The sequence below is a fragment of the Pinus tabuliformis genome, chromosome 8 (assembly GCF_031772625.1).
Source record: "Pinus tabuliformis cultivar Carrire ecotype Pingquan chromosome 8, CPIR1, whole genome shotgun sequence".
Lineage (NCBI taxonomy): Eukaryota > Viridiplantae > Streptophyta > Pinopsida > Pinales > Pinaceae > Pinus > Pinus tabuliformis.
The window spans coordinates 1,603,589,824-1,603,602,453 of NC_142294.1; positions in this window are offsets into that span (position 1 = coordinate 1,603,589,824).

Genomic DNA, 12,630 nt, shown 5'->3' on the forward strand with positions numbered 1-12,630 from the left:
CAACTAGGAATAAAATGAATGGCAAGAACAAAATGAATGACAAGAACAATGATTTGAGGACACATAAAGCTAGTTGGGTTGGAGAAATTGTGTTATGTCAAAGCTATTACAAAAAGAAATAGGAATAGCTCTTCCTAATAACCCATATTTTCACCAACTAGGAATAAAATGAATGCCAATAACAATCATTTGAGGACACAGAAAAATAGTTGGGTTAAAAAATTGTGTTATGTCAAACCTGTTACAAATTTAAAAAGGAATAACTCTACCTAATAACTCATAAAAGTCATATAAGAATCAAATAAAGAAGTTTAAACCCTTTTGTTAACACCCAGGTTGTTCCCTATGACTCCCAAGGGAATACGGCCGGGGTAACCACTAACCAATCTTTGGATCACAGTTTCTAGCCAAACTGTAATCAGAGAGGGCTCTCTCTTTATGATTTGCCTCTGTTATGATGGAATTTAGGCTAGCTATTTATGCTCAGGTTTTGGTTTAAGTTTTGGTTGAAGGATTTCTTTCAGGTCTTATGATGTAGTGTTTAGATAGTGAAATACCATTGGGCAATGGAGTCTGGAGTTGTGAAATGACTTGATGTACAGGACTGGTGTTGTTCAAACTGCAGGGCCTATTGTGTATTTTAGACAAACAAAATTAGATTAGATGATGAGGCATGTCAACTGATAGAAAGCAATTAAGAATTTTCTATTAAGTTGGTGAGGTGAAAGTGAACACACTGCACAGGAGCATGACTTGAATTCCTGTGACAAAGGCCACTGTGAAAGGTGTATTCTGAAAGTGCAGCAATTAAGAATTACACTTATCTAGATTACAGCTGAAGAAAACATTCATAAACAACACAGATTGAACTCAGGGTACTCAGTGAATAAATCCTGAAAGTTATTCTTTTTCCTTGCTGCTTAGTATTGAAAATTAGATAACATATATGGATTTTAACAAAAACAACTAATTAACAGGGAGAGTTACAGAGACTTATTGTATGGTGAAATACACAGGAATCCAGCAGTCATCAACAGGCATCAGAACGCATTCAACATTTCAGACATCCGAGAAATTCCATCGCTTTCTTTATTAGACTTCAGAAAGGATTACAGCATAAGAGTTTCTTTTGGAGAAATCAACAACAACCCCTTAAACTTATGCGAGGGGCAAATATATACTCTCGGTCTTTACAAAAATATCTGAGTTCTAAGTTATCTCAGTTTTAATAATCTCAACAACTCTTAAGATATTTACATCAGAAAGTTATTACAGCATTGAATATAAAGTAAATGTGTCTTTATACTTTGTCAGAAGATATTTTTAGCCTTTGGAGGCTGCTAAGTCGGTTGGAGTGACCTGCATAACTGCTGTGACAATGCGTTCTTTGAGCTGCGTTGCTGTAGATTTTCGGCCTGGACACCTGTAGCTTTTATTTTTCCTTTTGGCCGAAATCTCTGCTGAGTTGGCTCAGCTTTTAACCTTAACTGTATGATGATCCCTTTGCAGCTGTCCTGTGTATGGAAGTTTTTTCCTTTTATATGAGCAAAAAGTTGCTGAATGGCACGCTGTTTATACAATAGTTTGTATAGCATTGGTCCACCATTCTTGAGTAGGTAACTGATGCCTTAGGATTGCACCTATGGTCTCTTCTGCTTCTGTGTACTTGAAAAAGTTGGGAGCTGCATCAAAAAGATGATTGATCTCATTCATTATGAAAAATAGACTTTCTACCTTGTTGTAGATAGTCTGTCATGTAGCTGGCCCTGTTTCCTCTGAGCTGCTGGGCCTTTCATTGATCTGGCTGGTGGCAAAGGTGCTGACCCTTTTGGCATATTGGTCATGGGTGTATAATCTCCCTGCGTTATTCAGTAAACCAGGGAGCCCTCTGCTTTCCAACACCTGAAACTTCTCCATAAATTTGTTTACCTCGGTCTGCATGTCTTGGGTTCTTCTGTCTAATGTCTGTACCAAATTCTTGAGTGTGAGAACCCTTTTGATTGACTGGATGTGCTCAGTTCTGTTAGGTATGCCCATGGCAGCCAACTGACTGCTTGTTTTGTGGTTGAGCACATTGATCATCCTTGTTGCTATTTCAGGCGTGCTGCCTAGAGCAGCCCTTGCTTTGTGAATTTCTGCTCGTGCTCTTGGAATGAGCTCTAATTGCTCGTGGATGGTCTCTATAAACTGCCATTGGTCAGTAATAGATTGGCCAATATTGGCCCACAGCACAGTTTTTAATTCAGCAGTTACCTTGTCCAGTGTGAGCTCCTTTTCCAGCTCTGTTATTCTTCTCTTTAAAGTTTTGACATCCTTTTCTTTCTCAGCCACATTTCTTTTGCTTTTATCATACTTGTCATTCACACTGGCTAGGGATTGTTTGACTTCATTGAGCTCTTTCATTTGAGCTTCCAGGACTTGTATTTCAGTTTGCAGCTTCTGCATATCCAGACTATGAGTCTGTTCTGTTGTTGGTGAAGCTGTTGATGTAGTCGGTGCTGTTGCTTCTGTTTGTTGAGAAGGAGGAGCAGTAGTAGTGGCATCTTCTTCCAAATTGATAGTTTCAGGAGGAGGTTGGGAAGTCTGCCCTTCTTCTCTTTGTGCCAAGGTGGCCTGTAATGCTGCCCGTGCTGCTTCTGCCTCTCCTAGCTTTTCCTGTGTTTGCATCAGCTGTTTGTACAGGGTTACCAGCAGAGTGTTTGCCCGTTCATCATGTCTTTGTTGGGCTACCTCATCAGTCTGAGGGTGAATGGTGGCTGGGAGTTTGATTTTCCTTCTTAAAGCTGCCAAATCTGCATCCCTTAATTTCAGGATCTCTTGTATGCCTTTGATATCTTTGGGATCATGCCCAATCTCTATAATAATGTCCTCTAAGGTCCTTATTCTGTTGTCTTTTGCCTGGGATGATGCTTTCTCCAATTCCAACTGGGCAGCTGTATTATTAAGGCTATTATGTAGCCTGTAATTGTCTAAGGTTTGGTCTGCTAATGAAGCATAGACCATCTCACCCGTTTGTTTGTGTAGTTCAATTTTGTCCATCGGGTGGATGTCTTTAGCCATGACCTCCAAGTTGGTCCTCAGATAATCTGAAGTAGATTGTGGCTGAAGTGCTGTTGGCATAAAATGACTCATGATCATTTTGCCTTCTTGTAGATCAAAGGCAGACATGAGCCTTTGTTGATTTGTAGGAGCCATGTTCAGCAGATGATTGTACAGCTGTATCCTGATAGGCTCATTTCTCTTTTTGATTTCGATGAACTGTTGCTTAATGCCAAGTTCACCTTCCTTTTGCTACCTTGAGGAGCTGACCTCTCCTCCCAATGTCCTATCTTGTTCCTGTTGGAAGGAACTAGCTGATGTTTCCCTGCTAGGTGGAACTATGCCAAAGGACTGCCCCATTGGCATTTCTTCTTCAGAGAAGGGGTTTAGTCTTTGCCTTTTCTCCCCATGAGTTGTTGATGCTGTGGGGGGAGTCTCCCTGTCTCTTTTCCTAAAGATGAATGTATCCTCCCTCTGAGGGGTCTGGAGGATTGATGCCTCAGCTGTAATATCTTGCCTTGGAGGCACTATTTGCTCAGTGGTTTTAGGATTTTCCACTGTCTTTTCTTGCTGGACAGGTTGCTCCTGCCTTTGTTGCTCTTGATGCTGCTGCTCTTGCTGCCCTGGCTGTTCTTGCTGCCCTGGCTGTTCTTGCTTTTCCATCTCTTCTTGCTGTTCTTGCAGCAATGTTTCTACCTCTTCTTCTGTTAAAGGAGGTGGCTGTTCCACCTGCTTTTCTTTGCCCTTGCTGTGTGTAATATCCTCGGCAGCCTGCTGTGTTGTTGATGAGGAAGTTGCTGTCCCCAGCTGCCTTCTGTATGTGAGGGGAACCTGTACACAGTTTTCCAGATCAGTATTCTTTTGAATATTTCTGGCTTCCTTTTCTAACAACTCTTCTTCACTAAATTCCTCTTCTAAGGTGCCCTCTGCCCATCTCAATGTGTTAGCATACTGCTCAATCTCGGGCTGCCTCACATGTGCATAGTTTCCTAGTTTATATTTGATTCTTCTCAGTGAAATGAAGTGATTAGGGTCATAAGGTACCCAAGAAAAACTGGTTTGTAATCTGAGGCCCTCTAGGATGTTGTCTGCCTCTTTCCATCCCTCCTCTCTTCTATTGTAAAGGAAAGGTCCCAGCTGGCTCCTTATCTTCAGCTGTACTTTCTTATTCTTGCTTTCAAAGTGATAGCAGTCAGCATTTCCGAATTGCCTGAAATACTCCAAGGCAAACAGTCTCATTGGGACATACCTGGGCAATCTATATGGCTTTAACTCACAGCCATATATCCTGATCACTGTGTGGTGTTGGTAGAAGTACCAATCACCAATGTTGTATTTCTTAGACAGATGAAGAACTCTCCTCATCTCATCAGTCAATCTTGGAGGAGGGACACCATACAATAGTGTCAAAGCTGGGTGAATGAACAAGTCCACAAACTCATTATATGTATATGGTGACACTGAGCTGCAGTGGAAAACTGATGTCCAGAAGACAACTGATCTTGGACTCCCCTGGGCATTAACTTTCTTCAAGAGGAGTGGGAAGCTATCTGATTGGTAGAATAGAAACAAATGGTAGATGTATGAGGCATACCTAAATAATCTCTCCCTTGGCAGATTTATTAGCTGCTCATGGATCCTGTCTGCAATATATGTGGCATAGTCATAGTGAATGGCAGGGGCCCTTCCAGGTGAAAATATGGACAGCATTGCCATTATACTGTGATCCACATCCTCCACTCCCCTGAATCCCAGGACATAACTGATTAAATCCACCATCATTTTGCCCAAATCATTTAAGTATGCATATCCAATGGGAGGAGTTCTGATGGCTACAGAGGTTGGTGTGACAAACAGCTGATTGATTTTGATGATCTGATCATCTGCCAGCTTAGTTCCCTTCCTTATTAGGTGCTCCATGGAGAGAGGAGCCAATGACTTCGTTGTGTGGAAGTGTAGCATCTCATTGATACTCTCAGGGGTAATTTGAAATAGGATTGAGCCAGTGGGGCTCAAAACAGCTCTTTGACAGGGGTCATAGCACTCCTGACATCTGTGAATGAATTCAGGCAAAGGGATAGCCTGAGGAAGGTTATATATGGGTAGATTGGAGTCCCAAATTCCCAGGATGTCAGCTCCACTGAGGTGCTGGGCTTTTAGTTCATTGAGCATATGAATGTTGTATTTAGAACCCATTCTAAACCACTCCATCATCTGGTAATCCACATCTCCTAATGCTTTCCACTCCAGTTCTTTTTGAGGGGCATTCAGTGGTTTGATATTGAGTGCAATTGGTGTCTCCATGGTGCTTTTAAGTCTTCTAAGCTGTAATTGAACTGTTTGAAGTAGGCAAACCAGTTCAGGGAGGATTTATCACAATGCAGGTGAGTTACGGGTATCAGAGGGGAATTAATCCAAGAGCAAGTGAAATTTTGTTTGAATTGGGGCTGCAATACTGTCAGGCCTCCCTCTGTCACTTGTAGGAAGTTTTGAAAGGATATAACTACTTCCTCACGATTGCGCGAGCATTTCTCAATTGTTTTGACAAAATTTGGGAATTTTAAGGCTCAGCTAGTGTTTTTCGAGGTGTTGATTGAAAACAGAGGTCTGTAGAGGAATTTCACCGGTGAATTATGAGTTTTAATGTCCCTTTAAGCTTCCTGTGCGATTTTATAGACAACTGCAGGGGTACGGAGGAAAATGACGAAAAATACCTGGTAGAACAGCGAACAGAGGTTGTCTGAGTAGGCAGGAATGGTACTCTTGAGGTCGCCTGGTTGATTTCAGCAGGTTGGCGAGGAGTCGGACGCGAACGGCATGCGACTGAGCAAGAAAATTTAGAGCGAAAAGAACGTAAAAGCGCAAATTTTGGCCATAATATAGACTTTTTCCCAAATTTGGCGCTCTTTTGTGATGACGTCAGCATGACGTCATTGGTGGGTCAGGGTCGGATGTCGTCAGCTGACGTCATCGGGTGACGTGGCGGGTTCTCATTGATCCATGGGGGATGATGAGGTGGCAGCCATGTTGGCGGAGGGGTGGATAAAGGACGGAGGAAATGGCGTAGGCGGGGTGACGTGGAGTTGACGTGGCGCTGAGGTGGGCCAATTATCAAGCGGCTAGGGCCGTGGCGGTTATGGTTAAGTGCTGTAACCGTCACGGTCTCTCGGGGCGGCTTATATACGGCACGGTTAGTGTCAGACTCTGACCCGAGAGAGCGAGAAGGGGACGCGTGGCACAGGCCTGACGTACCCCTTCGTCATCTTCCCGGGTGGTAACGGGGGGACGTCGGGTCCAACCCGATATCGCTGTGGGCCGTCGGATTTGATGGGCCCGATCCAACGGCGGACGGGTAAGGGACTTGACCGGTGGATACGGACGGGCGGGTTTGAATAAAATATTATATTTTCTGAAAAACGCGCCAGGCGGAAAAGATCACGGTCTATGCGTTTGTAATGTTTTTTTAAACGTATTTTGAAAAATCAAATATACGCGCCCGACTTTGGTTTAGGCGGAAAAAGTGGGTTTTTGGGCATTTTTCACATTTTCACAGGGTTTTATGGGTAAAATGGGTTTTTACATGGTTTTTTCTGCAAATGAGGGGTATAATGAGTTAATTGACCTGTAGCAAGGGAGAGAGAGATGGCAAAGGTTTATCAAAGTGACCAGATGTCATTTTGATCCCTTTTCAGAGAACATATGGCTATAATGCCAAGGGGAGGGGTATTTATAAAAATTTGGGGGTTTATACACCATGGTGTTAATACTATTAGGGGAAAGGGTAAGATAGGGGAGTTATATAGTAGGATTAGGGGTTAATGTGGATGAAGGGGGCAAATGAGGGGGATATTACTAAGTTTGTTTGAAACTCACTTAGTTTAGAGAGTAGATCAAAATGAAAAGATTTTTACACAAGAAATGTGGCTTTTGAATGAACAAGAACCACTATGAAACCATGATCTTCCTCCATGAATCTCAGCTGATAAGGGGATGTTAGCAATAAACAGAAAGGGGGGAGGAGGGAGGTTAGTCATGCTCCTTGATGTAACTTGATGAAGATGAACACCTTGTCACTTGATAGACTTTGCCTTGATAGGCATAGTTAACACATCTGCACTGGTAAAGATAACCTTTCTGCAACCCCAACTACTTACCCAACTACTTGCCTAGCATTTTTTATTTCTTCTTAGAGGGTGCACTTGGACTTGCAGACCCTTACTTGCCTTTTTCTTTTCTTTGGCTTTTTCTTTGTAATTGCTATCTACTTCTACCCTTATCTCTTCCAAGGTCCCAGATTAAGCTGTTGGGAGCCTTTTCTTCTCTACCTGAACTACTTGTCTGCCAAGTTTAAACAGTTTGGACAGACTCCTTTCTCTATTCTACAACTGCAAATTTAAACCATGGAATGATCCAGATTAAGCTGTTGAATCATCCATCAAAATTAGAAGCTCATACCAAGTTATAAGCATAATTTGAATTCTCTTGAAAATATGTGATCTTTGAGTCATCAAAGCAGAACAAATTTGGACCTTCCACAGCCAATCATGAAATATGAAACCTATTGGTATAGGTATCTAACACCTTCCAATAATGATTTTCAGATCTGAGATGTATTCGGTTACAATTAATCGATAAAGCTCTGATTGAGATTCTCGATTCAGATATTTTTTTTTTTTAAATTCAGTTTATTTAATAAAATATTTAATTTTTTTTCTATGTTATTATATTTTAGTTTAGAACGTATTTATGGACATTCACTGTTGTTAATAAATTTTTATTGAGAATTATATTATATTAATAAAAAAATTATTATGATGTTAATAATTTTATTATTACCTTTATTTTTGAAATTACATTTTATTTTTATTTTTATTATAATTAAATTAAATAATGTATTACTTCTTTATTATAGATTTTATTAAGCATGTGTTATTAGTTTGTTGTTAATAATGTGTTATTTAAAAGGGTTAATAAAAAGTTATTTTATTTATTGTTAAAAAAATTATTTTTATTTTAATTTAATTCTTTTCTATCTTATTTATATTAAAGATTTATAATATTATTTATTATTTATTAGAGATTATGGATTTTATCCAGCTTATGCTATTATTTTGTTGTTGATAATGCTATTAAAAGAGTTAATAAAATGTTATTTTATTTATTATTTAATAAATTATTTATTTTAGTTTAAATTTCTTCTATTTTATTAAAGATTTATGATATTGTGTTTTTTAATTAATGTTAATGTAATCTAATAAGAGTTTTATTATATTTAATAATCATTTATGTTATTAATTTTATTGATTTTATTCTTATTCATATTTAGGTTAATAATGTAATTCGTATATATTTTGGTTGATAAGAGTTTTAATAATATAGTTCATCTTTGATCATTTATGTTATTAATTTTAGTCTTATTCATATTTTGGTTAATACATAATTTCTTCAGTTTTATGTCTTATTTTACTAATGCTTAGATTTCTTAATAATGCTTGATGTTATTTTTAGGGTTAGGAGAGGGGGAAATGACATAGGAGATAATTTTGAGCGGAAGGGGTTAGAGGACAGGCCTGATGAAGAATGGTAAGGGTGATGAGTAGGGGCGATGAGAAGGGGCGAGCATTTTATTCAATGTGGGGGAGAAGGGAAATCCAATTTCTACTAACTTCCAAGCCTCCATCTCTATTGAGGTTGTGCGGGTGCTTGATGATTTCAAGAGCCTCCCGAACTTTATGCTTAAAATGATATTTTTCAAAGGCAATGACCTTTGTGTCTTCAAGGCAAATGTGGTGGTTTGTCTTGTCTGCATGCTCAGCTAAAGCTGAAGAACGAGTTATTTCATTCTAGATATTTGCCCCATGCTCTTTGAGCCTGATCTTGACCGACCTACCTGATTCCCCAATATAGTGTTTCCCACAAGAGAAATTGTTCATATAAACACCTTTCTGCTAGAGGTGCTCTGGGTCATCCTTAACAGATTTCATTATTTTCTTAATAGTTGTCAAGGGTTTGAATGAAGTTTTGATATCTTTTCTCATGAGAACTTTAGCAAGCTTGTCGATGACCCCACAGATGTATGGAAGGTAAGCATTAGCATATGGTTGGTTTCTAGGTTTATCTTTCTTGCTTCCGAATCTAGCTTTCTGAATGGCTTTAATGATGCTTTTATTATTGTATCCTAGGTCGGTAAATATTTTTCTTAAGCAATTAATCTCATCTTCGATGTGACCCTCATCTGATATTCTACAGGCTCTAGTAAATAGTGTTTGAAGAACACCCATTTTTTGAGTTGGGTGGTGGTGAGAATCTGCATGAAGGTAATTATCAGTATGCACCTTCTTTCTAAATACTTTGTGTCCTATGGAACCATCCTTGTTTCTGATGAGGACGATATCAAGGAATGGTATTCAATTATTCTCGTCAACTTCTATTGTAAACTTAATGTCTTCAAACATGCTATTGAGATGGTTTAAAACAATTTAATTCATCATCCCCATGAGGCCAGTTAACACTGATGTCGTCCACAAACCTGATCCAAAACTTGGGCTTTAACAGATAGGCATCAAGAGCCTTCTTTTCAAATTTTTTCATGAAGAGGTTGGCTAAAATAGGTGAAAGAGGTGATCCCATAGCCACTCCTGATGTTTGTTCAAAGATTTCCCCTTAGAATGTGAAGAAAGTGCAACGGAGACAAATTTCAGCCAGCTTCGCAATTTGGGGGTCCGCCACTTCCTTTACTACTTGTATTGCTTCATATAGGGGAATCTTGGTGAAGAGCTAGACCACATCAAAACTGACAATTTTATCACCCAGATCTAGCTTAGCTTTTTTAATGAACTCAACATAATGGTTAGAGCCTTTGATGAAAGAGTTGTTTTTACCAACTCTAGGGGCTAGGGTGCTAGCGACATACTTTGCTAGTTCATTTGTGGGTACTCCAATAGTATTGACTATAGGTCTGAGGGGGACATTAGTTTTATGAATTTTAAGGGCCCCATAAATACGAGGTGTAATTTCACTGTCGGGGGTAAGCCATCTTTTTAGTTTCTCCTCCAAATTAGTCTCTTTAATGGCTTTCTTAACTAGCTTTGTAATCTTAGAGATGGGGTTTTTTTCAAGTTTTTTGTAGCTACCACTATTATATAGGTGGTCCTTCATTTTGCTTATGTATTCATCACGATCCATCACCACAGTGGCACCTCCTTTGTCGGCCTTTAGAATGACAATGTCGTTATTCTCCCTCAGGTTTTTCAGGGCTTTCAGCTGCTCATGGTTTAGATTGCTTTTCGGAGGTCTGGTTCTCCTTAGGATGACACTGCACTCTTGTCTAGCAAGTTCTTTATCTTCATCATTGACAGTTTTGATTCCATCTTCAAGGCTACAAATGATTTCTTCATTAGGGATCCACTTGGGGGCTATGGAAAAATTGAGTCCTTTGTCAAGGACTTCGACTTCTTCCTTATTCAATTCGTAAGACGAGATATTAATAACTTTTTTATTAGAATTTTTGTGAGAAATGTTTTTTATTTTGTTATCTGATCTATTGTTTGTAATGTCTATAATGTCTCCTAGGTTGTTGTCTATAGTGTTAAATCCCATTGTATTATCATGTAGCTTATTATTTATATTGTTATTTCCTTTGTTATTTAATACATTAAAGTTCCCATCTATAATATTGTTTATTACCTTGTTATCAATTATAATGCTTGTATTATCCAACCTATTACTAGCGTGAATGTCTTCTACACTTATATTGTCTAACTTATTACTAGTGTGAATGTCTTTTATGCTAATGTTATAATGTGCATCGTTAATTTGATCCGTTTGTCCTTTCTCCAAGATGTTATTTACGTCAGTGTGAATGTCTTTAATGTTAATATCATTCTTACTGATATCGGTATTATAATGTGTATCGTTAATTTGATCCACGTATCCTTTCTTAGTTATGTTAAATTGCAGTACGTTATTTACGTTTTGGCGGGGTTGGATTCGGCTTCCGAGCTACGCAGCTGTCTTTCCTCTGTTGTTGATTCCCTTCTTCCCGCGTGTTGCTTCACCATGGATTCCGTATCATTGACTGTAGAACTGCGTGTCCATTGTGTGAACTTTCGCTGTGGAAGGGGATTGGTTCAGTTTTACATAGCTGTTATAGCTCCATTGTTGATTCCCTTTTCTCTACGCATTTCTTTACAGAACCAAGCTACCTTATCGCCAACGATTATTGTCGCTCTGCGTGAGTGCTTTACAGTGGCAACGTTGTCTTCAATTGTTCACTCATTATTGCACTGCTCTTCTAGCTTCTGCAGCTTCTTATACTGGCGCAGTTGAGCTGTGTGTCCCTCCTTGTCATCTTTGAGCGTTGATGAGCCGTCAATGACTGTCCAGAGGTCATCTCGCATGGTCGCTGAAAGTTTCAAGTGAGCTTTAAATGACAATCACGCTAAAGAAAATCGGATCCTGCGTATTTCCAGGCGAATTAAAGTTTTGCTAAGCTGTTTGAATGCTTTTTGGTTTTGTTGGTTATGTAATTTGTGCTTAACGTAGGCAAATGATGGTGTTAGGTTGAAATCGCGGCACTGTTTCAGGAACGAAAGATGGGATTATCTTCTTTGTATCTTAACTCTCATTTTCTCGAGATCACGGACCTCCTTCCAGGTTTCACCTCCATGCAGGGTAACAATAATGGTTTGTAGATTTCTGTGGTGTGGTTTTTGAGATTCTGGATCCGCAGTGTCATTTTCATCTTGTCGACGTTTCGAGTCTAGAACAAGACTCATCCTCAGGACTGATTTACAAAGAAGAGAAGTGATGGCTATAAATATGGGTTGGAGTGATGTCAAATTTAGGGAGCCAACCAACTCAAAATGAAAATAATTTTTTATTTTTTTATTATTAAAATTCAGTTTATTTAATAAACTATTTATCTTTTATTTTTATTTTTTTATTTTTTTTAATTCTTTCTATGTTATTATATTTTAGTTTAGAATGTATTTATGGAATTTAATTGTTGTTAATAATTTTTTATTGAGAATTAATAAAATTATTATTATGATGTAAATAATTTTATTATTACCTTTACTTTTAAAGGTTATTGTTTAATAAATTAATTTATTAAACAATAAATTTATTTATTGTTTAATAAATTAATTAGTTTAGTTTAAATTTCTTCTATTTTTTAAAGATTTATGATATTATGTTTTTTAATTAATGTTAATGTAATCCAATAAGAGCTTTATTATATTTAATAATCATTTGTGTTATTAATTTTGTTCTTATCTATATTTAGGTTAATAATGTAATTTGTATATATTTTGGTTAATAAGAATTTTAATAATATAATTCATCTTTAATCATTTATGTTATTAATTTTAGTCTTATTCATATTTTGGTTAATACATAAGTTCTTTAGTTTTATGTCTTATTTTACTAATTTTTAGATTTCTTAATAATGCTTGATGTTATTTTTAGGGTTAGGAGAGGGGGAAATGATTTATGTCTTATTTTACTAATTTTTAGATTTCTTAATAATGCTTGATGTTATTTTTAGGGTTAGGAGAGGGGGAAATGATATAGGAGATAATTTTGAGGGGA